This window comes from Lynx canadensis, chromosome A3, assembly GCF_007474595.2.
Source record: "Lynx canadensis isolate LIC74 chromosome A3, mLynCan4.pri.v2, whole genome shotgun sequence".
Classification (NCBI taxonomy): domain Eukaryota; kingdom Metazoa; phylum Chordata; class Mammalia; order Carnivora; family Felidae; genus Lynx; species Lynx canadensis.
The window spans coordinates 26,157,948-26,184,203 of NC_044305.1; the positions used below are offsets into that span (position 1 = coordinate 26,157,948).

At 45.9% G+C, this 26,256-nt stretch overlaps 1 protein-coding gene across 1 annotated transcript in view; it reads right to left on the reverse strand.

Annotated features, from left to right (window-relative positions):
* KIF3B (kinesin family member 3B) overlaps window positions 1-5,235 on the reverse strand; it is a 42,042-nt gene extending 36,807 nt beyond the window's left edge. The window contains exon 1 of the mRNA XM_030309822.1: window positions 5,156-5,235. The gene's annotated coding sequence lies outside the window, so the exon portion shown is untranslated. The remainder of the gene's footprint in view (window positions 1-5,155) is intronic.
* Window positions 5,236-26,256: the final 21,021 nt, after the last annotated feature.

Sequence of the window (26,256 nt, forward strand, 5' to 3'; positions counted from 1 at the left end):
CTCACCCAGCACCTAGCAGGTGCCTAACGTTACTGACAAAAACAACGACCTCTTGGCATCTCAATGCCTCGTCTGTAAACTGGGGATTGGTACATATTCCACATGACCTCCATGGACTGGCATTACTGGATAAGAACACACAGGAAAGAACATTTTAAACAGCAAACAAGGCTATACGAGTGGAGGCGGTGGGATTATTAGTCTTCTATTCACCATGTGGAACTTGCAACATCGTAAGCCTACATTTACCAGTGCAAGTATTAGCCTATAGGGAAAAAAGGCTCGAATTCTCTTGCTCAGAAGAGATACTCCATTCAAGGATCCTCCAGGAATTCTGGCAGAACACAACAGCTTTTCACAAGGGATTCCCAAATCAAAAGCTCTGAAACTTTAGAAATGTCGTTTGAGGGCCAAGGAAAAGAACCACTTTGGCAGGGAAACTGTGGCCGTGTGAGGCTCTGACAGTGAGCTTCACTCTCTCCCAGAGCTGGCTAGCCTCCTTCCAGCCTTCATCAGCCAAGATCTCGAGTCAGGACAGCAACACCAACAGCATGAGACAGATGGGCACTGCCCTGGCAAAGCCCACGCCTGCCATTCCACTAGCCGGCAAAGAGCCAGAGTGCAAGAAAAGTAGGGCTTGCGGAAGTCCAAGGTGAGGGCTTCGGGGAGATGCATCTGTCTGCGCTCCTGCACATAATCTGGGATCTCGTCCCCACGAACTGTAAGGTATGATGTTTATACCTCTGCCCCTCCAACAGGTTCGGAGTGAACCACCGCGAATTCTTCCCCACAGGGCACCTTACCAAAAAGTCCTTTCATCATTTTAAAGGCAGATGGCACCACCCAACATCTACCTAATTGCTCAGGCCAAAAACCCAGGAATCATCCTTGATTCCTTCAGCTCTTCTCCCAACCACCATCCTGCTGGTTCTGCCTCCAAAACATATCCCCAGTCCACCCTCTTGGACCCACCTCCACTGCTACCCCTGCAGCAGGCCTTCATCACTTCTCAACCAGTCTCCTAACTACCCTCCTGGCCGCCATGCTTATTCCCCTTAAAATCCATTGGCCACACAGAGGCCAGAATGATTTTTTTAAAAACCCAAAATCGACTATGGTCATTTCCCTTCCTAAAGACTTCACTGGCCTCCCAAGCTTTTAGAATCAAACCGCAAGTGCTTACTCTAGCCTACAAGGCCCTGTATGATCTGAGGCCTCACCCCTCCCCATCAGCCCCCCTCCCTCCTCTCTCTCTCTCCTTCCACCCCAACTCACCTGCTCCAGCCACTGTTGGAGCAGTTTACCCTTGCTGTTCCTTCTGCCACTTTTCCAAATGGTGGCCTTGGTTTATTTTTCTTTTTTTTTTTTTCGTTTATTTATTTTTGGGACAGAGAGAGACAGAGCATGAACGGGGGAGGGGCAGAGAGAGAGGGAGACACAGAATCGGAAACAGGCTCCAGGCTCCGAGCCATCAGCCCAGAGCCCGACGCGGGGCTCGAACTCACGGACCGCGAGATCGTGACCTGGCTGAAGTCGGACGCTCAACCGACTGCGCCACCCAGGCGCCCCTTGGTTTATTTTTCTACTGCTGCCACTGGAGTGTCTGCTGCATAAAGCAAGGATCTCATCCATCTCAGAACCATCGTATCTTCAGGCTAGAACAGGGCCTGACACATACCAGGTGCTCAGCAAATGTGGAGCGAATCAAACTGAGGCTGCATAGGCAGCAGCATTGAACCTGGAGCAGGAAGACCCAATTCCCATGTGAAATGGGCCACTTAGTGGTAGCAGGGCTTCTCTTCCCTCAGGTGCCTGGACTGCAAAATGGGGAAATTAAATCTGTAACCTACCTTCCTCACAGGGTTATTAATAAGACCAAATGAGTGAAGGCACGCTTAAGCACTTCTGTAAACCACACAGAGAGCATTGTATTATGAAGTAGGGCCCCACACACCAGTGGATAAAACGAAGCTGCTAACCCAGGCACCCAACAGAAGCCTAGGGACAAAAAAGAAGAGATCTGAACAAGCAGCTTTACTCTGCAGTAGGGCTAAACACAAGTCATGAATTCATTTAAAGAAGTCGAATCATTTCAAAACCTAGTAACCTACAAACTACGTTCTGAGGTCCTTGAAGTATATGGCATTGGGACTGATTTTGTGTTTTTTTTTTAATTTTTAAAATGTTTATTTTGAGAGAGACTGTATGGGAGTGCAAGCAGGGGAGGGAGGGAGGGAGGGAGGGAGGGAGGGAGAGAGAGAGAGAGAGAAAGAGAGAGAGAGAATCCCAAGCAGGCTCCATGTTGCCAGCACAGAGCCCAGAGCAGGGCTTGAACTCACAGACTGTGAGATCGTGACCTGAGCCGAAATCAAGAGTTGGATGCTTAACTGACTGAGCCACCCGGACACCCCAGGACTGATTTCCACATCTTCTATTGTGCTTGGCACAGAGGGATTTAGTACACATTTACTCAATTGGGAGTTGACATCCTCCCACCGGCTTTCATCTCTCTTTGCAACCCATTCTGGCAGGGGATTGCACGTTCCTGGAGCGACCCTATAATAATACTGACATTAATATTCTACCGTGACAACTACTGTTTCAAGCTTGCAGTGACCTTCTGAAGTTGACAAGCCTGGTAGTATGCACATACTTCAATTTATTCACTCACCAATCATAAACAGGATATAAAGTATATAAATATAATATGTAGTATAGGTGAAGCCCAAATAATAAGAGCTAACATTTATCAAACAGGCCACGCACTTTAACGTATTAGGCTCCAATGAATCCTCACAACAGCCATACATAGTAGATACTTTCGTTATCCCCATTTTTCAGGTGGGGAAACTGCAGCACAGAGATGGAAGTAAATTGCTCAGTGGCATGCAGCTTGGAGGTGGCAGAGCTGAGACTTGAACCCAGACAGCCTGATTCCATGCTTTTAAAACCAGTAGCTTGCAAGGAGAGTTGCACAAGAACACTGAAAGGGCCTTCAGATACTATCTAGCCTGCTTCTTTCATTTTAAAGAGGAGGGAACTGAAGGACAGAGAAGTCGCCTTTTAAACATTCCAGCTCTAGGGGCGCCTGGGTGGCTCAGTCGGTTGAGCGTCTGACTTCAGCTCAGGTCATGATCTCATGGTTCATGGGTTTGAGCTCCACATTGGGCTCTGTGCTGACAGCTCGGAGCCTGGAGCCTGCTTCGGATTCTGTGTCTCCCTCTCCCTCTCTCTCTCTCTGCACCTCCCCCACTTGCACTCTGTCTCTCTCTCTCTCTCAAAAATAAATAAACATTAAAAAATTTAAAACAGTTCCAGCTTGGGGCGCCTGGGTGGCTCAGTCGGTTAAGCAGCTGACTTCGGCTCAGGTCATGATCTCATGGTCCATGAGTTCAAGCCCTGCGTCGGGCTCTGTGCTGACAGCTCAGAGCCTGGAGCCTGTTTCAGATTCTGTGTCTCCCTCTCTCTGACCCTCTCCCGTTCATGCCCTGTCTTTCTCTGTCTCAAAAATAAATAAAGGTTAAAAAAAATTAAAAAAAAAAATCCAGCTCTTTTTTGAGGTCCACACTTTGGATGGTATCTATTTAATTTTTTTAATGTTTATTTATTTGCCGGGGGGGGGGGGGCAGACTGAGAGGGAGAGAGAATCCTAAGGAGGCTCCATGCTGTTAGCACAGAGCCTGACGTGAGGCTCGATCTCACAAATGGTGAGATCATGATCTGAGCCACAATCAAGAGTCAGATGCTTCACGGACTAAGTACCCAAGCGTCCCTGGAAGGCATCTATTTAAATGAAGTTTTATATAAGATCTTATCTCCTCGCCACTGAAGAAAAGCCTCTAACCACAGAAATCAGAAGAAACAGAAGAATACTCTGTGGCTTTGTAACAGTTATGGTTGAGAAAGCAGAGACATCAGGGTACAGGGGAGAAAATACAGGATTCACCTGGAAATGTGTCCAGCTCCACTACTTAATAGGTGTAAGATTCCCAGGCAAGTCATTCCCTTTTCTGAGCCTCAGTCCCATCTGTGAAATGGGGATAACGTCACCACCTACCTGGCAAAGCCTCCGTGAAAATTAAATGAGATAATGTACCTGAAAAGTGTTTCTTAATCATACACTTGCAAATAGCTACTAAGCTTTAAGCACGTCCCAAAAGACATAAGATATCTTTTTGCTCTGGACGGGCCAACAGGGTCCAAGTATTTGAAAATGACAGCTAACCTCAGCCATCTACAAGGACTTGACCTCTGGGTTTCCACCCCCAGGGCTACCTGTGCAGGTCCACACCACCTTCCCTGCTCTGCACAGCGTGGAGAAGTAAAACTGGGGGCGGGGGGTGGGGTGGTGTCAACAGGGAAGGAGTACACATACAGGCTGGCGCTCTACACACCTAAATCCCACCAGTCTCAAAGTCACCTCCTGGAAGCCTTGCCCACACCACCCCACATGCCTCCTAATGGCTTGTGGGACACTTACTATGTGCCAAGCTACCTGACAAATACTCTGTTTCATTGGCTTCCCACAGAGGTTCATTAACCCATTTTACAGAAAATGAAGGCTCAGAGATCAACTTGCCCAAGACGAGGCCAAACAATCACCAAATGGAGATGCAGGGTCTCCAACGCAGACACTCCCGATTTAAAACTGGACTCTTGGTCCCCATGTCAGGGGGCCCTAAGAATTCTCCCTCGCCCCATTTAGGGCTCTTTCAACGTACCCACCTCATCCTCTTAAGCACTCTGAGCAGCAAGTGTTAGGAGACCCCTGGACAAACACTCGGCTGCAGCCTGAGAGGGAAAGGGACTGGCCCAAGGTCATACAGTGAACCGGAGCAGCGGTCGAGGTTCGGTCCCCACGCTCTCGCTCCCCTGCCTCTCTCCAGTGCTGGGTCCCTGACCGCGGCCCCAGACGCCCCCGGGTGGCCCCCCGCCCCTGGCGGCCAGGTCTGAGGGTCAGGCCGCGCCTCCGCCCGAAGGAGGAGGGGCGAGGCCGCCCGGACGGCCGGAGGATGCCCGGGAGTCAGGGCAGAGGATGCTCCCGCTCGCCAAGCAGCAGAGCCAGGCGGCGGCGCCGGCGCGGGCCTCCGGACGGATCGCGGGCGGCGGGCGCGACGGACCTGCCCCGGTGGCGCCCGGGCCCCTCCCGACTCACCTGAGGCGCGAGCCGACAGCGGGCGGCGGCGGCGGCGGCGGCGGCGGCGGCGGGGGCGGCGGCAAGCCCCGGGCTCAGCCATTCCCCGCTGCCCCGGATGGGGAGAGATGGTCGCCGCTCACTTCCTTAGCAACCCGGCTCGGCGACCCACTTCCTTGGCAACCGGTGTCAATTTCAATAACTTTATTGGGACCCGAGCAGCGGACAGGGAAGCCGGCGGGGCGGGGCACAGTACGGGCGCTTAGCAGGTACCTCACGCGCCTCTGTCCTTTCATCCACGGAAGAGGTGTGGGACGTGGCTTGACCCCACCTGCCGGTCTCTCGTGCCTCAGTTTCCCCAAATGTAAGATGGAACTCACTGCCTCGGGCTCACCATGCGATTTCAGCCGCCGCTTGACCTTTCCTAAAGCGCTTTCACATCCATTATCTGGCTTGGGTCCCAAACCGCTACTGAGACTGCTCCCACTTAGGGTCACGCACTCAAGCCAAAAAAAAACCAAAAACCTTAGGAATCATTCTTTTCTCTTCCCTCGCCTTCACGCCCTCACATGCACTCAGTCACCGTATCTCTTAGTCTACCTCTCAAATATTTCTCCTGTCTCTCCACCTTTTTCCATCTTCAGTACCGCCGCACCATGCCAGGCAGGTCTCCCCTCCCCTCTAGATTGCCTGAAACGTCTGCTTTTACTCCTGTCCAGCCCTGCTCTGCCAAGCCATTTTCCCCCAAGGCTGCCAGAGTGATCGCTTCAAAAGGTAAAACAGGGGCTCCTGGCTGGCTCAGGAGGTAAAACATGCAACTCTTGGTATCTGGGCAGTGAGTTCAAGACCCACGTTGGGCATGGAGCCTATAAATAAATAAACAAACAAATAAATAGTAAACTAAATCATGTCATGTTCCTGGCTTAACATTCTTGGATGGAATTCTCACTGGTCTTAGAATCAAATCCAAAATCCCTACAAAACTGCTAAAAGTCTGTTCCAGCCACATTGGTTTAGAAGGCAAGATTCCAGCACCCCTCACAGCCCCCCTCCCCCCACAGTAAGAATCCATGTGCCATTCCCCACTAAACAGAAGCTCCATGAGAGCAGAGTCTCTATTTGCCACTACAGCTGCCATGCCTAAAACCCTGTCTGGTCTATAGTAGGTGCTCAGTATATGTGTTGAGTGCTGCATGAATGCTCTGAGATGCTCTTCCTCATCCCACACCCCATTTTTGCCTACGGTAGCAGGTATTGCTGCTTGCTCCCCAGAACTTTTTTCCTTGCTCCTGAACACACAACTAGACTACATTTCTCAGCCTTCCTTGCAGGTAAGACCAATTTCCGGCCAGTTGAATATGATGTGTACATTCTCAGGCGTGACCCATAAAAACCTCCCATACACTGTTCACACTGTCTCTGCTTTAAAGTGAAGGACTCCACTCTACACCTGGAACAAGTATAGCATTGTATGTTAACTAACTGGAATTAGAGTAAAAGCTTAGGGGCACCTGGGTGGCTCAGTTGGTTAAGCCTCCAGCGTGGGCTCGGGTCATGACCTTGCACTTCGTGGATTCCAGCCCCGGGTTGGGCTCTGGTCTGACAGCTCACAGAGCCTGGAGACTGCTTCAGATTCTGTGTGTGTGTGTGTGTCTCTCTCTCTCTCTCTCTCTCTCTCTCTCTCTCTCTCTCAAAAATAAATAAACATTTTAAAAAATAAAAATAAATAAAAGCTTAAAAAAAAAAAGTGAAGGACTCCAAGGCTTAGGAGATGAGTGAGCTGCAAAATGGAAGGAACTCCTTAAAAACCACTGGGGGCGCCTGGGAGTCTCAGTCACTTAAACGTCCAACTCTTGATTTGAGCTCCGGTTGTGACCTCATGGATTTGAGTTTGAGCCAGGATCGGCTCCCTGCTGACACTGTGGAGCCTGCTTGGGATTCTCTTTCTCTCCCTCTCTGTCTGTGCTTCCCCTGCTCGAACTCTTTCTAAATAAATAAATAAATAAATAAATAAATAAATAAATAAATGGCAGCTGGCCAGGAAGCCAGCCAACCTCCATCACTTAAGGTGGACAAGAAAATAAATGTTTGTTGGATTCAGTGATTGAGATGTGGAGGCTTTTGTCACCGTAGTTAGCTGGTCCCAACTAAGATACCTAACTCTGAATCACCCTCTGGGTCCCAGTTTACTTCTCTCCTGTTTACCTACCCTACTATCCTACCCACCGTTATTCAATACAGTAAAGTCAGTAAATCATGTTTACCCTATAAGGACTACAAATGCTATTTTCTACTGAATCAAATAATGTGTTTGTGTTTCACTGTGTTTATGTTTCATTTCTTCTATATCTTTTGTATTTTCTGAGGTTAAAAATTGCCTTGATTTTTTTTCTTTTTCATTAATATTCTTTATAGCTATTGTTATTTTCTAAAGGGTCAATAAATCAGGTAAATGCTTAGAATTGAATTTTCCAGATGCTTAAATACAACAAAAAGTCCATGAGTTTTGTTTTGTTTTCTCCTGAAGACTTCAGCTCCAATCTAGACTGGTGCTCTCCAAACCTAATGCAGAACTGTCTGTCATACTTGGACCTTCCTACGTCTTTCTCCTAGATTGGACTCCCTGTTCCCCAGACCCAGTGTCTTCTGGTTCATGGATTTACTCCCTCATTTCTGTGTAGCACATCTTTCAGTATGGAAGGGTACATAGAAACAAATACGTTTAGCCCTTGTATACCTAAATATGTCTTTATGCTATTCTCACACTTGATTAATAGTTTAGCAGAGTATAGAAATCTAGGTTGACAAGTATTTTCTCTTGGAATTTTTAAGGCATTGCATGACTATCTTTTGGTATCTACATTTAAGACCCCTGACACTGTTCTGAATCCTGTTCCTTTGTCTATGACTAATTCTTTTTTTTAATCTTTGGAAGCTTTTAAGCTGTTCTCTTTATCTCTAACATTATAATATTTGATAACTCCCCTCAGTGAGTGATTTTCCTCATTGTTGTGTTAGCTGGGTCCTTTCCATCTGGAGACTTGTATCTCTTTGTTCTGGGAAATTTTCTTGTATTATTTCTTTGATAATTTTCTCCTCCCTATTTTTTCCCCTCTGTTTTCTCTTTCTGGAAATTTTCTTAGAAGTTGAACCTCATAGACTGAGCCCTTAATTTTTTCTCATTGGTTTTCTCTTATTTTCCCTCTTTTGGGCTTTTGTCTTGTTCTGTTTTGTTCTACTCTCTGGGAGATTTCCTCAACTTTAGCATTCATCCTTTCTATGGAAGGATTCTGGACTTCTCTTTCAGTCATCAATACTTCCTTCTGCAAACTCTAGGTTATAACTCCCTCCCTGTTAAGTTGGTTAGTACTTGCCCTTCTGTCTCTGTCTGCAAAAAGTTTGCTGAAGTTTCTGGACCATTAATATCTCCCTCCTGTACCATTAGCATTGTGAGCTGATGATTTCTTTTATTCCTTATTATCGGATGAGTGGGGTTCATATAAGTATCATCAATCCATCATATTTAACTGGGTGTCCTTTTTGCTTTATAATTTTCAAAAACAAACAGGTGGATAAAAGGGTATGAACAGACATTTCCAAGAAAAGGAATAGAAAACATGGTTTTAAACATATGAAAAGATGCTTCTGCTCACTCATATTGAAGAAAATGAAATCTTCAACAACCATAAGATTTTGTTTTCACTTAATCAGAAAGAAAAAATACCTTTGATAAAACAGTGTTGATGCGAGTCTGGTCTTGATTCTGTCCTTAGCAAGCTGTAAAGTGCTATGTGGGAGAACAGGATTAGTAGTAGTAATAACAGTACTAAAGTGTAGGGTGACCAACTCATCCTGGTTTGCACAGGACCTTCTTTGTTTTCGCACCAAAAGTCTCATGTCCCAAGAAAGCCCCCAATCTGGGCAAACTGGGGTGCCTGATGAGCCTGGTGTGGCAGGACAATATTTTTGATACATTACTAGTATGTTCCCTTTCTTTTTCACAGTGAGACCCCTTTTCCATCCAACCTGGACTATGGGGCATTTAATGTTCAGGGAAGAATTATTTCAGCAGGAAAATAGAGATAGGACTTTCTGAGTCCCCTGATTCCTGGAGATGGGACTCAGAATGAAAGAAGTATTGACAAGTCAGAGCAGGGTTTCCAACCTCCTGATTCCAGAGATTTGCTAAGTTTGAGGGAAGAAATGGCAAGAATGCAACAAGGGGAATGAGCCCAATGGGGTAGGGACAAAGGGTCCTGTTATAGAAAGATCATGTGGACCAGAGCAGAGACCCTTCCCTGCCTGCTGGAGCAAATTCCAACCTACAAATGATCTGGTCTAATTCCAGTGAGTTCTACTGTTCATCATAAGCAAAGGAAACCAACTCTGACTGATAGCAGCAGAGATGGGATTTATTAAAAGGGTAATGGGAAAAAAATCACCAGGAATTTTCTCGAAGTGGCCAGGAATGCGGGAGGCCAAGTCATGTGGGAGTATGTACTACTTGGCCGGGCTGGTGAAGACACTGGGTGCCCAGCTATTACCATGGACATCTGGCCATGGACACTGTCTCAATACCACTCTCACCCACCCTCCCCAAGTCCCGGCTTCTTGGTCACCCACGTTCTGATTGGTCCAGCTTTGATCACATGTTTCCATCTCTTACCTGTAGTAGAAGCTGTAAAGGTGAACACCTGAACTTTGGGGCTTCTATGACAGCAGGAAGCTCTGCCTTTATTTACAAAGTGAGAATTCCCAAACTCTGGAAAGAGTTCTATTGGTAGGCAGGAGAAACATATCTCATTATGATCAGATATCCCCTTGCCAAGGAGCTCCATCAGTCCTCCCCCTCATCATTATGGAGTAAGGACGCCTCTCCCCAGGAGTAAGGATGTCACCCAGTGACCATCCAAGCCAGAACTAAGCCCACTGTGCCATGAAATTTTTCTCAGTCCTCATCTGTCTTGTCCTGTGGGGACATCTCATTTTAATGGTTGGAGACATCCCAAAGCGCTGTGACAGAGGAGAGTACTGGATACCTAGGGATCTGGGGGCAGGAGGAGAATGAAGAAAGGGATCTGCTGGTACCTAGCATGGATGGGACTGAATGGATCCAGCTTGCAGTCTCCTTCCAAACCAGGAGAAATGTAAAACACAGCATGAACACTCATAGACAGTTTTATGGTGACCTCATCCAGGGAAAATAACTTCTTTTTTTTTTTTTTTTTAATTTTTTTTTCAACGTTTATTTATTTTTGGGACAGAGAGAGACAGAGCATGAATGGGGGAGGGGCAGAGAGAGAGGGAGACACAGAATCGGAAACAGGCTCCAGGCTCTGAGCCATCAGCCCAGAGCCCGACGCGGGGCTCGAACCCACGGACCGTGAGATTGTGACCTGGCTGAAGTCGGACACTTAACCGACTGCGCCACCCAGGCGCCCCGCAGGGAAAATAACTTCTGATGGACTCCCCACAGGGTTGACAAATGACAGGTGGCTTGGATCCTCTTGTGAGGGGAAAATCACCAAATTTTCTTTCTGCTCTTTGATATTCTAGAGCAGTACTGTCCAAAAGATCTTTCCACAGTGATGGAAATTTTCTATATCTGCAGTGTCTAATGTGGTAGCCACTGACATGTGGCTATTGACAGTTGACATGTAGCTAGTGTTCCTGAGGAACTGAATTTTATTTACTCAATTTGAATTAATTTAAGTTTATATGGACAGTGCAGCTCTGGGCTATGAAAAATCGCAAGCCTAGATTGTGGGGTCCAGATGGTCTTAGGTTTGAATCCCAGCTCCACGTCTCACCAGATAGCTGAATGACCCAGAGCAAGTCACATTAACTCTCTGGGACTCAGTTTCCTCATCTGCAAAATGGGGCTATTAATGTTACTGGGCAGATTTGTTGTAAAGATTACTGAGGTATGGTGTGGGACAATGACTGGCACTTAGGTGCTCTGTAAATGGTGGATCTCTTTCTTTCCTTTATTGGGTGAGGGATATAGTGTCCTCCAGGGAAACAATAATTGCAAATGTAAGGAGTTCTGCTGGTTAAGAGAGTTTGATCTTGGGACGCCTGGGTGGCTCAGTTGGTTAAGTGTCCACCTTTGGCTCAGGTCATGATCTCATGGTTTATGGGTTCGAGCGCCTGGGTGGTTCAGTTGGTTGAACACCCAACTTCGGCTCAGGTCACAATCTCATGGTTCATGAGTTTGGGCCCTGTGTCAGGCTCTGGGATTCTGTGTCTCCCTCTCTCTCTGACCCTCCCCTGCTCATGCTCTGTCTCTCAAAAATAAATAAAACATTAAAAAAAAAATTGAAAGAGTTTGATCTTTTTGGAAACTTAATACCATCTGGAAAAGTGGGCTGAAAGGGGGTCATGTGAAAAGACTGCAAAAGTGAGTGAAATAAGTCAAAAAGAAAAAGATAAATACCACATGATCTCACTTATATGTGGAAGCCAAAAATCAAAATCAAAAACAACAACAAAAGTGTGGGTTCATGGATACAGAGAGCATCTTGTTGGTTACCTTAGATGGTGAGTGGAGGGTGGGCCAAAGGAGTAAAGGGGATCAAGAGGTACAAACTTCCAGTTATAAAATGAATAAGTCCTAGGGAGGTCATGTACAGCACAGTTGACTATAGTCAGTGGTTTTTTTTCTTTTTTTTCCCTTTAATTTTAATTTTAATTTTTTTTTAATAATTTACATCCAAGTTAGCATATAGTGCCACAATGATTTCAGGAGTAGATTCCTTAGTGCCCCTTACCCATTTAGCCCATCCCCCCTCCCACAACCCCTCCAGCAACCCTCAGTTTGTTCTCTATATTTAAGAGTCTCTTATGTTTTGTCCCCCTCCCTGTTTTTATATTTTTGTTTCCCTTCCCTTATGTTCATCTGTTTTGTCTCTTAAAGTCCTCATATGAGTGAAGTCAATGATTTTTATATTGCATTTTGAGAGTAGCTAAAAGAGAGGATCTTGAAAGTTCTCATTACAAGAAAAAAAATCTTGTAACTAGGCGTGGTGACTAGATGTTAACTGGATTTATTGTGATGACCGTTTTGCTACATATACAAATATCAAATCATTACATTGTACACTGGAAACTAATATAGAGTCAATTATACCTCAATTTTCAAAAAAAGACTGTAAAGGGAGTGATTTATTAGCATGCAAGGAGATGGCATCCCAGGGCCCCTTTCAGGAAGAAATAAGATGGCAGGCTTGGACCAAGGCCAAGCATCTGAGATACCCTGGATGGTTCTCACTTGGCTGAGTGCCTGGGTTGTTTGGATGAAGGCCTGCAACCTGAGGGAGGCTCTGTCAGCTGAGAATCAAGCTAATGCCTTCTAAATTCCCATCTTTGATGTTTTATGAAGAAAGCCAGATGGAGCTGGCTGCTAGTTGCTTCTTCCTCAGGCCCTTAACTGGCTGTATGACCTTGGGCAAGTGAGTTCACCTTTCTGGACCTCATTTCCCCATTTGCCTCCTGGAGGGTTGCTGTGAGAATGGGTGGGAAACTGCTCTCCCAGCTGTAAGGCACCTTAAATCACGGGGGGGGGGGGGGGGGGGGAACAGGGTGGCTCAGTCGGTTAAACATCAGACTTTAGTCAGGTCATGATCTCCCTCTCTCTCTGCCCCTCCCTCGCTCACGCTCTGTCTCTATCTCTCAAAAATAATAAATAAACATTAAAAAAAAAAGAAAAAACCATGATAATTAAAATCTCAGAGCCCTAAGGAGGTCATAGATGTCTGGTGACAGAACTAGGACCTGAATTAAAGTCCCAGGATTGGGTTTTGTCATAGTTATTTGTTTTTTTTTTTTTTTTTAATTTTTTTTTCAACGTTTATTTATTTTTGGGACAGAGAGAGACAGAGCATGAACGGGGGAGGGGCAGAGAGAGAGGGAGACACAGAATCGGAAACAGGCTCCAGGCTCTGAGCCATCAGCCCAGAGCCCGACGCGGGGCTCGAACTCACGGACCGCGAGATCGTGACCTGGCTGAAGTCGGACGCTTAACCGACTGCGCCACCCAGGCGCCCCTGTCATAGTTATTTGTATCATCTCTGCATGGCAACACACAACACACTATTAAAAAACATACTAGGAGCGCCTCGGTGGCTCAGTCGGTTAAGCGTCCTACTTCGGCTCAGGTCATGATCTCGCAGTTTGTGAGTTCAAGTTCTGCATCGGGCTCTGTGCTGACAGCTCGGAGCCTGAAGCCTGCTTCAGATTCTGTGTCTCTTGTCTCTCCCTGCCCCTCCCCCACTCACGCTCTGTCTCTCTCTCTCTCAAAAATAAATAAACATTAAAAAAAATTAATGTTGATATAATATCAACGTTCATATTTCACATTAGCAGATTTTTAAAAGCATAATACTCAATGTTGGCAAGGACAGAGAGAGGATTACTTTTATCCCCTGCTGATGGGATGAAATTGGCAAATTGTAAGGAAAATTAACAGGATGACTAAGAACCATCTGAGTCAGCCCATTCCACTTCCAGGAATCTATTATTATTATTATTATTATTATTATTATTATTATTAATTTTCTCCTTCTTCTTCTTCTTCTCCTCCTCCTCCTCCTCCTTCTTCTCCTTCTTCTCCTTCTTCTTTTTCTTTTTTACATTTCTTTATTTTTGAGAGACAGAGGCAGCATGAGCAGGGGAGAGGCAGAGAGGGAGACACAGAATCCGAAGCTGGCTCCAGGCTCTGAGCTGTCAGCACAGAGCCCGACTCAGGGCTCCAACCCAAGAATCGTGAGATCAGGACCTGAGCCGAAGTCAGGCACTTAATCAACTGAGCCACCCAGGCGCCCCTCCAAGGAATCAATTCTGAGAAAATAATGAGAGATGCTCCTAAAGATTTAGACACTAACATGTTCATCCCAGCTTAATTTGGAATAGGGAAATATTGTGTCCAATATTAGGAGAATGGTCAGGTAACTAAGATTTGTCAGTAAGAAGGAACATTAGGTTGCCACTGAAAATGATGTTTTTGAAGTACATCTAATGATAAGGGGAAATGTTCATGAAAATAGAATTAGGGGAGAGATAGGGTATTTATATCCATTAGGAAAACTTTCTCTCTTTTTTTTAAAGTTCATTTATTTACTTTGAGAGAGAGCATGCATGGGAAGGGCAGAGAGAGAATCCCAAGCAGGTTTCACACCGCTAGAGTGGAGCTCAATGCAGGGCTCGAACTCATGAACCATGAGATCATGACCTGAGCCCAAACCTAGAATCAGATGCTCAACAGACTGAGCCACCCAGGCGCCCCCCATTAGGAAAACTTTCAATGTTCCATGGTGGTCACTGAGAAACAGTCTGTTACACAATCAACAGAATGAAAGGGCAACCTACAGAAAATATTTGCAAATCGTATCCAGTATATATAAAGAACTCCTATGATTCAACAAAAAACCAACTTGATTAAAAACTGGGCAAAGGAGGAGCACCTCAGTGGCTCCGTCAGACAAGTGTTCGACTCCAGCTCAGGTCATGATCTTGCAGTCCAGTCCGTGAGTTCGAGCCCCGCATTGGGCTCTGTGCTGACAGCTTGGAGCCTAGAGCCTGCTTCAGATTCTGCGTCTCCCTCTCTCTCTGCCCCTCCCCCACTCACGCTCTGTCTGTCTGTCTGTCTGTCTCTCTCAAAAATAAATAAATATGAAAGAAAAAAAACTGGGCAAAGGACTTGAATAGACATTTCTCTAAGGCAACTCTTCCTGGCCATGGGTCCTGTCCCCATGCTTTAATAAAATCACATTTTGCACCAAAAATGTCTTCAAGAATTCTTTCTTGGCTGTCGTCTCTGAACCCCATGAACCCCACCCTCCCTCCAAAAACTCATCATGATTACTGGCACTCTGAAAGAATGCCAGAAATGTAAGGGAACATTCTGGATCAACTCCTCACTTACAGAAGAGGAATGGCCAGAGTCTCAGGGACAAATGAGTGGTGGAGAACAAACCAGAACTGGGGGGTTCCTGGCCCTCAATCTGAGTTCTCCCTCCCTTCACTCCTCTGACTGCCCTCCTGCTCATCTGCTGAAGGTACAACTCCAACCAATGTTTAAAAATTCAGGAGGAACTGGGGCGCCTGGGGAGCTTAGTCAGTTAAGCATCCAACTTTGGCTCAGGTCATGATTTCACGGTTCGTGGGTTTGAGCCCCATGAAGGACTCTGTGCTGACAGCTCAGAGCCTGGAGCCTGCTTTAGATTCTGCATCTGCCTCTCTCTCACTGTCTCTCTCTGTCTCAAAAATAAATCAACATTAAAAAATTTTTAATAAAAATTTAAAAGATTTCAAAAACGGGGCAAAGAAAGGACTTGAATAGACATTTCTCTAAATAAGATGTACAAATGGTCAGTAAACACATGAAAAGAAACTCAACATCACTAATCATTAGGGGAAATGCAAATCAAAACCACAATGAGATATCACCTCATACCCATCGGGATGGCTATTGCCAGAAAACAGAAAAGGACAAGTGTTGGTCACGATACAGAGAAAGTGGAACCCTTGCACACTGTTGGTGGGAATATAAACTGGTGCCAGTACTGTGGAAAACAGTATGGTAGTTCCTCAAAATATTAAAAATAGAGTTACCATATGATCCAGTAATTGGATTTGTGGACACATACCCAGAAGAACTGAAAGCAGGGTCCCAAAGAGATATTTGCACACTCATGTTCACAGCAGCATTATTCACAACAGCTAAAAGGTGGAATCAACCCAAGGGTCCTTTGGATGGATCAACAAAATGTGATATAAACACACAATGAAACATTATTCAGCTTTAAAAAGGAAGGAAATTCTGGGGTGCGTGTCTGGCTCAGTCGGTAGAGCATGTGACTTTTGATCTCAGGGTCTTGAGTTTAAGCCCTACCTTGGGTCTAGAAATTACGTGGAAGGGAGGGAGGGAGGGAGGGAGGGAGGGAGGGAGGGAGGGAGGAAGGAAGGAAGGAAGGAAGGAAGGAAGGAAGGAAGGAAGGAAGGAAGGGAGAAAAAAGGAGGGCAATCCTGACATGTGCTACAGCAGGATGAACCTCGAAGACATGATGCCAAATGAGTAAGCCAGACATCAAAGGTAAGTACTGCATGATCCCATGTACAGGAGGTACTTAAAGTAGTCAGAATTACAGAGACAGACCTCAGGGTGGTGGGATCAAGGGATGAAATGAGAAAGAGCAGATGAGATGGGGAGGGAGACAGATAATCCACAGAAGCAAGATGGTGGCCTATGGTAAGGAGACCAAGGGGAAGGCTTCTGAAAGTTCCAGAAGAGACATTTATGGAGCATTTACAACAAGTCAAGAACATCAGGGTTGCCTGGGTGGCTCAGTCAGCTAAGTGTTTGATTTTGGCTCAGGACATGATCTCATGGTTTGTGAGTTCGAGCCCCACATCAGGTTCTCTGCTGTCAGCATGGAGCCTGCTTCGGATCCTTTGTCCCCCTCTGTCCCTTTCCCACTCTCTTTTTCTCCCTCCCTCCCTCTCTTTCTGTGTCTCAAAAATAAATAAACATTAAAAAAAAAATCAATCCTTACAATCCCCTAGCATGAAGGTATGATTACATCACCCCCCTACAGATGGGAAAACTGGCCAAGGGGACAGAGTCCCCACGTGAGCCCGGAGCCCACACTCTCACCTCTGCACTCAGTCTTATGGCCCCCATGCAGGCCCTTCACTCTCTCAAGCCCTCTGCAGGTAATGGGCATGTTTCTAAGGCAGCAAGATTTAAAAAATGTTCTATTCCCCTCCTCCTCGGAGGCTGCCAGTCTTGTAGACAGGAGACACAAACGCTTTACTCCGAAATGAGGTAAGGCCCACGGAAGCACATTCAGCACATTCAGTGATTGGCAAACCATGATAATTCTCAGTTACCCCTGCCCCTGCAGACCGGCCCCTGCCCGCAACTCTCTGAGGCCTCCTCCTCTCCAAAGGAACAGGCCCCAGGCCCCTCCTGTCACTGTCGGTGGGTTTCTTCTCTTTTCTCTCTGGCCTGGCTCTACCAGCTCACAGGCCTCTCTGTGCCTTTGTTTTAGGGGTTCTCCCTGCCAGAACGCTCTCTCCCCTGAACCCCGTCTACACATGGACACACAAACACACACACACGGCACATCTCTGTTCCTATCCGTTCCTCACCCCCACCTGGACATAGGAATATGCTGTGTGTTCTAGCACCTGATGGGAAAATATATGCAATTGCACAATTACATTACAATTAAATTAAATAAAAACAATTAAATTAAAATTAAAACAAAGTCCCCAGAGTTTGGACACAAAAACCTCTTAACAACCCTGATCAAAAAATAACCTTCATAGGCAGACTTGAGATCAGTGGATGGAAGGAAGCCCAGAAAAGCCCCTCATAGTGTGTTTATTTATTGCATTTATTTAGCACTGCGTGTTTATTTATAAATATCCTCTTTCTTTCTTCTCTTTCTTTCTTCTTCTCTTTCTTCTTTCTTTCTTTTTCCATCTCTTCCTCCCTCCCTACCTCCCTCCCTCCTCTCCTCTCTTATTTATAAACTATTTATATACAGCACTGCATTTATTGGGTGCTTCCTTTCTGCCAGGCACTGTGGTAAGTACTTTACAGCCTATCTTTCTTACCACATAGCTATCTCTTTAAGAGCTAGGACCTATTATTATCCCCATTTTACAGATGAGAACTGAGGCTATGGAGCGATTACCAAATGAATAAGGGGGCAGAGCCAGAGTCAAAGTCTGTTCTAATGCAGCTTGAAAGCCCACAACTTTGGCCTTTTCTGGACTCACAAAGCGGAGGACCACAGGCAACATCTGCCTGCAGTTGTGTTTTATTTGGCCTACTCAACACTTTATAAAATAGAGAATTAGTTATGAATGTTAAAAAAACCCATATAAATTGGGAGGTCCCATATAAATTGGGATCTCCAAGACTTGGCCACACTGGACCTGGGTTTCCATGTGTCAATCATTAGCTGGAGGGAGTCACAGTTGCCCCAGGGACAACTGATGTGTGTGTTCCATTCTGTCATATGCTCCCCAGCTTCCCACTGACCTGCCTCGTTCATTTTTGTTGCCTGTCCAGCCCCTGGAAGCATTTGAGTTTATGACCACTGGGTTCACACTTCCTAGTAGTTGGATTTGCCTTGGGATGTAGTGAGCTTGCCATCACCAGAGGTGTGCAAACTGAAGCTGGCTGGCTACTCACTGGGGGTGTTGGGAAGGGATTTCAAGAGCCAGTTGAGGAACTGAGTCAAATAACATCTAGTCCCTTCTGGCCCTGCAATGTCAAATATTTACTTACGACTTTGCAGCATATATTGTTAAGAACTAACTTCCCCTTCTGGTCTCAACTTACTGTTTCAACTTTCCTTTCCCTTCACCTTAGTTTCTTGATCTATTTATATATTTTGATCATATGAGTATGCTGTATGAATTCTTATAAGCTTCCTCAAATCCTTTTTGGAACAAGGCATGGGGAAGAAATAAATCTATAATAAATACTTACATAACGGGCTTGGTTCCCGGTATAGAAAAGAAACAACAACAGAAAAGAATTGTGCACTGAATAGCTTGTATAGCTTGTAAGATATATGAGTTGTAACTGTCAAGTTATCTCAATTTCTCTGAGATTCTCAAGCTCAAGGGCACAAAGAACAGAAGGACCTAAGAGTCTAGATGCCGCAGCTGTGAGTATATGCTTAGATGCTCCCAGGAAAGGCAGCCTCCAAGTTTTATTTCCCACTTTTTACCTGAAATAGATTTTAAAATTATAAAACTGTGGCAGGTTTCTTTTTTTTTTTTTTAATGTTTGTTTAATTTGGAGAGAGGCAGAGAGAGTGCATGTGAAGAGGGAAGGAGCAGAGACAGAGGAGGACAGAAGATCCAAAGGAGGGTCTGTGTTAATAGCAGAGAGCCCGATGTGGGGCTTGAACTCACGAACTGTGAGGTCATGACCTGAGCTGAAGTTGGACACTTAACCGACTGAGTCACCCAGGCACCCCCAAGGATTGTTGCTTTGTATCACTAAGTTTGGGGTGGTTTGATCTCCAGCAACATAAAATTTGAACAGTAACCCAATGATCCAAGCCATAAAGAAAAATATGTGTAAAAGTGATACATTTCTTTTCACAACATTTCATTCCATCTCACTCCCCAGAGGTAATGCAGTTAGCGGTTTTAAGTGTATCCTTCCAGACCTTTTTCTATACATTTACATATGTGGGTATAATAGAAAGATATAGGTTTTGTGGGGTTTTTTTTAAGTAAGAAAATAGAAAAACTCAACTTGCTTTTCCTCAATAACAAAGTCTCAGTGATCTTTTTAAATTTACAAAAAAAAAAAAAAACAAAACTTGAATTGTTAGTGATCCATTCACATGTTGTGGTAGCCAGCTTCCAAGGACACCCTCAAAGACCCCCTCACACACACTGAATTCAAATCCTTGCATAGTCCCCTCCCATACCGAACTGCAGTGGCTTGTATGACGAACAGAATATGGCAAAAATGTTGGTGTGCCACTTCTAAGATTAGGTTCTAAAAGGCACTGCAGCTTTGGCTCAGTTTCTTTCTCTCTCTCTCTCTCTGTTCTGGGGAAAACAACTGCTGTATCATGAGCAGCCGTTCGGAGAGGCCCACATGGGGAATAACTCTTGCCAACAGTCACATGGATGAACCATCTTGGAAGTAGGTGCCCCCAGCCCCAGTCAAGCCTTCAGATGACTGCAACCCTGGCCATCTTGACTCAACCTCATGAAAGACCCTGAGCCAGAACCACCCAATGAAGTTGATCCCAGATTCCTAACTCTCAGAAACTGCATGAAGTAATAAATGTCCACTGTTTTAAGCTACCAAGTTTAATAAATTACTGAGTAATTTATTTGCAACAATATATTACTGTGTGCGGTTCGAGATTTTAAAAAATATATAAAAAAGGATGTAGTAGGGGGTGCCTGGGTGGCTCAGTCGGTTAACTGTCTGACTTCGGCTCAGGTCATAATCTCACGGTTCGTGAGTTCCAGCCCCACATCGGGCTCTGTGCTGACAGCTAAGAGCCTGGAACCTGCTTCAGATTCTGTGTCTTCCTCTCTCTGTCCCTCCCCCACTCACACTCTGTCTCTCTCTCTCTCAAAAATAAATATAACATTAAAAAATTTTTTTGAAAAGGATGTAGTAGAAACTCTTTGTCACTATCACCTCTAAACTCTCACCTGGTCCTCTATCCTCTCCTCTCACCCCCACTTAATTTGGAGTAAGGCCTTGGGGAATGTTAGGTTTATCATCCTGGGGACAGAAGCAGACATGTCCCTCACCCTTCTCACAGATCATCTGACCCAAGAAAGTCTGCAGCAGCGTGGTGTCCCCTTTCAGCAGCTGTAAGACTGTGCCCTTCTTTCTCCACAGGAACTGGGACATTGGCCTTTTCAGCCTAGATGCCATTTTTCCCTGCCAAGACCTCAGACACCCACGCACATCCCCACATCCTGTCTCGGGTCTGGGGGTGGGGGCTTCCTTTCTGTGCACACTAGTGGAAAACACTACCTGGCCCTTTTCTTCAACACATAGAAATCAGCAACCAACCACTCACCTCCCAACATGGAGTCCCACCCTATTCTCTAGACTTCTCTCCCATGGTGTTCCCCCTTCACCCTGCCTCAGTCCTGCAGACATCGCCCCAGACTCCCCGATCTGCTCTTAAACCCCTCCAAGACATCGCTCACACTGATCCCTCTGCCCTGCAAGCTCTATCCCCAATCCAGCCTTCTGAAAACAACCACCCATCTTTAAGACTCAACCTATGGGGCATCTCTGTGATGGTTCCCCTGTCAGCCCCACAGGCCTCCTTGTGCCCAACCCAGCCCTGTCAGTCCACGGTATGCTCGACAGCCAGAGGGGCTGATGTAATGAAACCCAGGTCATGCCTCAACTTCCAGTAGGATGGTGAGGAGTCTCCACCCGACCTCTGCTGCTGAAGGTAGCTCCAAACTCTGGACAGAGGCCTGGAGCAGTTCAGGCAGGCTCTGAAAAGTCAACAGTCACAGGCAGACCGGGGAAGAAGTACCACCAACCTGGCAGTGAGTTTACACTTGGTTTTCCTTCTGGTGTTCCCTGGGCTGGTGTCAGTGAAGCCCCGAACCTAGAGGTGGGCATCAGTGCAAGTGGAGGGGGTGACAGCAGACACCTTCTAGGGGCGTCTGGGTGGCTCAGTCGGTGAAACATCGGGCTTCAGCTCAGGTCATGATCTCACGGTTCATGGGTTCAAGCCCCATGTCGGGCTCGGTGCTGACAGCTCAGAGCCTGGAGTCTCGCTTTCTCTCTGCCCTGCCCCTGCTCACACTCTGTTTCCCTCTCTCTCTCGCAAAAATAAATAAACGTAAAAAAAAAAAAGAAAAAAGAGAGACACCTTCTAGTTTTGGCTGCAGAGACAGGAATGAGGTCTCTTAACCATCAGAGAGATGAGGTTGATTCCCATTTCTTTTCCCCATTCTCTTGTATCCTAGCCCTCAGGCTTTCCTGGTGGTAGAGGCAGTGGCCGGTGCCTACAGGAGCCTGAAACTATGAGGAAGAACCTTCCTCTCTAACTGCAGGAGCTGTGGCTCCCAAGAGCCCAAGAGTTGTGGCTCCCAAGATGGTGGGATGAACCCATACTGCTTTGGCCCCAGATGTGGGTGCAGCTGTGGGAAATGCGCATCCGAGTCAGGTAAATGAAGCTTCAGGGAACCACAAAGTTGCCAGGAAAGAGGACTTTGGGAAAGTGACCCCACAAAGTTATTTATGGACTTCTGGGCTCACCCAGTAGCTGCGCATGAGTGGATCTAGCCTAAACAGCTCACCGCACACTTTGAGAAGCTGAATCATGAACTAGGCTGATGCCGGAGTTCTGGCCAGTGAGTGACACTCGCACAGGACAGATGTATGTGGCGTCACAGAGGGTTTGAAAACAGGGCTGACACTGGAACCACAACCCAGAGAAGGCAGGCAGAGCTTGCGGCTCAAACCCACTTTGCCAATTACCTGCTGAGACAAACACATCGACTGTCTCTGCAGGATTTCAATGTAACCCGGAGCTCATAACATGATATTAAAAATGTCCAGGGTCAATGACTCGCAATACAAAGAAGCAGGAACATTTCAGCTTGCTCGGGAAAAGACAATGAAAGGATGCCAACTCGAAGGTGCTGGAAAGATCTGGAAAAGCCCTTAAAGCAACTGCTGTAAAAATACTCCAGGGGGAGCAGGGGGAGTTAGTGCTTAATGGGTATGGAGTTTCAGTTTGGGAAGAAGACAAAGGGTTGGAGATGGCTAAGTGGTGATGGCAGCACAGCCGTGGGAACGTACTCACTGCCGCTGAACTGTATGCTTAAAATTGATTAAAACGGTAAATTTGAGAGGGGCCTGGCTAGCTCAGTCAGTAGAGCATGTGACTCTTGATCTCAAGGTCATGAGTTTGAGCCCCAAATTGGGGCTGGAGCTTCCTTAAAAAAAAAGCGGGGTGAGGGGCGGCGGGGGACGCCTGAGTGGCTCAGTTGGTTAAAGCATCCAACCTCAGTTCAGGTCATGATCTCACAGTTCGTGAGGTCTAGCTTCGCATCAGGCCCTGTGCTCTCTGCCCCTCCCCCGCTTGCACTCTCTCTTTCTCCCTCTCTCTCTCTCTCTCTCTCAAAAATAAATAAACATTAAAAAATTAAAAAAAAAAATAAAAGACTCCAAGAAGTAAGGATGGAGACTCTGGGCTTTCTTCAGTTTTTTCATAAGTAGCAGATATACATTAAGATCTCCATTTGGTATATGGATATACACCAAATATATAGATTATTTTATCTTATTTTTTTATTAAAACAATTTTTTAAAATGTTTATCTTTGAGAGAGAGAAAGACAGAGTGCTAGCAGGGGAGGGGCAGAAAGAGAGGGAGACACAGAATCTGAAGCAGGCCCCAGGCTCTGAGCTGTTAGCACAGAACCCAATGTGGGGCTTGAACTCATGAATCAAGAGATCATGACCTGAGCCGAACTTGGACTCTTCACGAACTGAGCCACCCAGGTGCCCCAACCAAATATAGATTTGAAATGGAAAACTACAATAAACAAAAATTTTAAACTCAATAGGTGAGCTCAACAGCAGAATGGAGATGTCACAGGAAAGAAAGAAACTATGAACTCAAAGACAGTCAGTAGAAATTGCCCCATATGAACAGCAGAGGGGAAAAGGTTGAAAAAAGATAAGCAGGGTCTATGGGACCTGTGGCACAATGTTAAAAGGTTTAACACAGCGGTCGTCATCAGAGTAGAAGGACGGGAGAGAGGGTCTGGTGCATGAATGTTTCTGGCAGCTCTATTCATCTCCCCTCCCAATTTGGATTTACCCTGCAATATGTAAATCAATAAACAAAAATGTGGTCCATCCATACAACGGAACACAGCTCAGCAACGAAAAGGAATGAACTATTGACACCTGCTACAATTTAGGTAAATCTCGATGGTGTTATTCTGAGCGAAAGAAGCCAGTTTCAAAAGGTGCCATGCTACAGGCTTCCATTTATGTGACATTCTCCAAAAGACAAACACTATAGTGATAGATCAGTGGTTAACACAGGTTAAGGGTGGAGAGAGTGTGTCACTACAATGGGAAACACAAGGGTTTTTTGAGGGGTGATGGAACTGTTCTGTTTCCTGTCTGCGGTGGTGGTTACACAAAGGCACGTGTTAACATTCCTAGACCTATCCACCAAAAAAAAAAAAAAAAAAAAAAAAAGAGTTAATTTTATTGCATGTTAACTGAAACAAACAAACAGCTTGTGGTAGTCAGGCTCCAACATGGCTCACAATGATCCTCACCTCCTCCTACCTCTGCCCCTCACATTGAAGAGGGTCGGCGTGTGTGAGCAATTAAAGTGACAGAAGTGATGGTATATGACTTATGGTCTATGAGGCCAGGTCATAAAAGACACTGCAGCTTCTGCCTTGGTCTCTTGAATCACTCACTCTGGGGGAAGCCAGCCAGTGTTGATAGGACACGCAAACAATCCTGTGGAGACAAACTGAGGCATCTCACCAACACATACACACCCCCTTTTGACCCACCAGGTCCACTACCAAAAACGTATCCCACTGATGTATTTGCACATGTGGCCAAAACACCAAACTCGAATATCTCAGAATAGGTTAAATGCATTATGCTCCATTCATATTGTGGGATATTATGAGGAGGGAAAAAAGAATGAAAAAGATCTGCACACCTGATACTGAAAAAGCTCTAAATGTGTTATGTGAAAAAAGCAAAAGCCAGACAGTACGACTTTGTGGGTTTTTTTTTTTTTTTTAGAGGATATATACATAGACATAGCTCCAGAGATAGCATGGAAAATTTCTGAAAGGCTTACAAGAGAGTGTTAGCACTGTTTGCCTCTGGGGAGGGTTCTGGGCTAGGAGCAGACACTTTTTTTTTCACTCTACAGGTACATTCTTTTGTACTTTTTGAATGCTTTACCTTGAGCATGAATTTCTTTTCTTTTCTTTTTTTTTTAACATTTTATTTATTTTTGAGACAGGGAGAGACAGAGTATGAACGGGGGAGGGTCAGAGAGAGAGGGAGACACAGACTGAAACAGGCTCCAGGCTCTGAGCTGTCAGCACAGAGCCCGACGCGGGGCTCGAACTCACGGACCGTGAGATCATGACCTGAGCCGAAGTCGGACGCTTAACCGACTGAGCCACCCAGGCGCCCCCATGAATTTATTTTCAATAAAATTTTTGAATAACTTCCATAGTCAGAGCTCTGCCCTCAAGGGGCACCACGGGGACCCCTTTGCACATAGATGGCTCAGGGGGCCCCTTAGTGAGCCCTGAAAAGCCCCTCCTTCCACCATCACCTTATTTGCTTGCCCTTGACCCAGAGACAAGCCCTGATTAAAATGTGATCAAACACTCTAGGTTGAAAAGCCTTCTCTGGCTCCCTGAGGGAAAAGGCTAAGGCTTCCTGTGCAACCTCATCTCTGCTCTCCAACTCCCTGGATCCCCACACAACACTGCTCACTGCTCCCCACAAACTTAGCTCTCTTTCTGGTTTTCACTTCACAGTCTTTCCCCTCAGTTTTTTTTTTTTTTTTTTTTTTTTAATGTTTATCTTTGAGAGAGAGAGAGAGAGAGAGAGTGCACAAGCGGGAGAGGGGCAGAGAAAGAGGGAGACACAAAATCTGAAGCAGGCTCCAGGCTCTGTCTGAGCTGTCAGCACAGAGCCATGACATGGGACTCGAACCCACGAACTGTGAGATCATGACCTAGGCTGAAGTCAGACGCTTAACTGACTGAGCCACCCAGGTGCCACTAATTTTTTTTATTCATGTTTTTTATTTGTTTTTGAGAGAGGCAGTGCAGTGTGAGCGGGGGTGGGGCAGAAGGAGAGAGAGACACACACAGAATCCGAAGCAGGCTCCAGGCTCTGAGCAGCACAGAGCCCGATGCAGGGCTTGAACTCATGAACCACAAGATCATGACCTGAGATGAAGTCAGACACTTAACCCACTGAACCACCCAGGCGCCCCAAGGACACTGGTTCTTAATCTCTTACTTCCAGGGTTCCTCATAAGCTGTGTGACCTTGAGCTAGTTACTCCACCTCTCTGTGCTTTAGTGCCCTTATCTGTAAAATGGAGATAATAGGAGGATCAACTTCATAGGGTTAGTCTGTGAACTAGATGGTTGCTTATATAAGGTGCTTAAACATGGCCTGGCAAGTGGTAAACGATACATATTGGGTATTACTACAATTTCAAGGTCCTAGGAGCTCAGGAGAGGAACATTTCTTAGAGTAAGATCTTGAAACACTACTGAGTGTGATATAAGCAGAGGGAAAGCCTAAACAGTAGCGCGGAGACATGAAGGGCAAGTGGAATACGAATGCACAGTGGAGTTTCTCTCTCACAGTAATTTCAGCACTTGCTTCTCCCCTCTGACAGCCCTGTGGGTCTCATTCGGAGGGTCTCCAGGGCCTGGCATAAAGATGAGGCTCAGTGAGGTCTCCCAGGTTTCACCTTCATAATCCACACCACATCATTTACTTAATACATTTCTCTACATCAACTCACTTTTTGTAAACTAAATACATTTCTTAAAAGGAAGCTGTCAA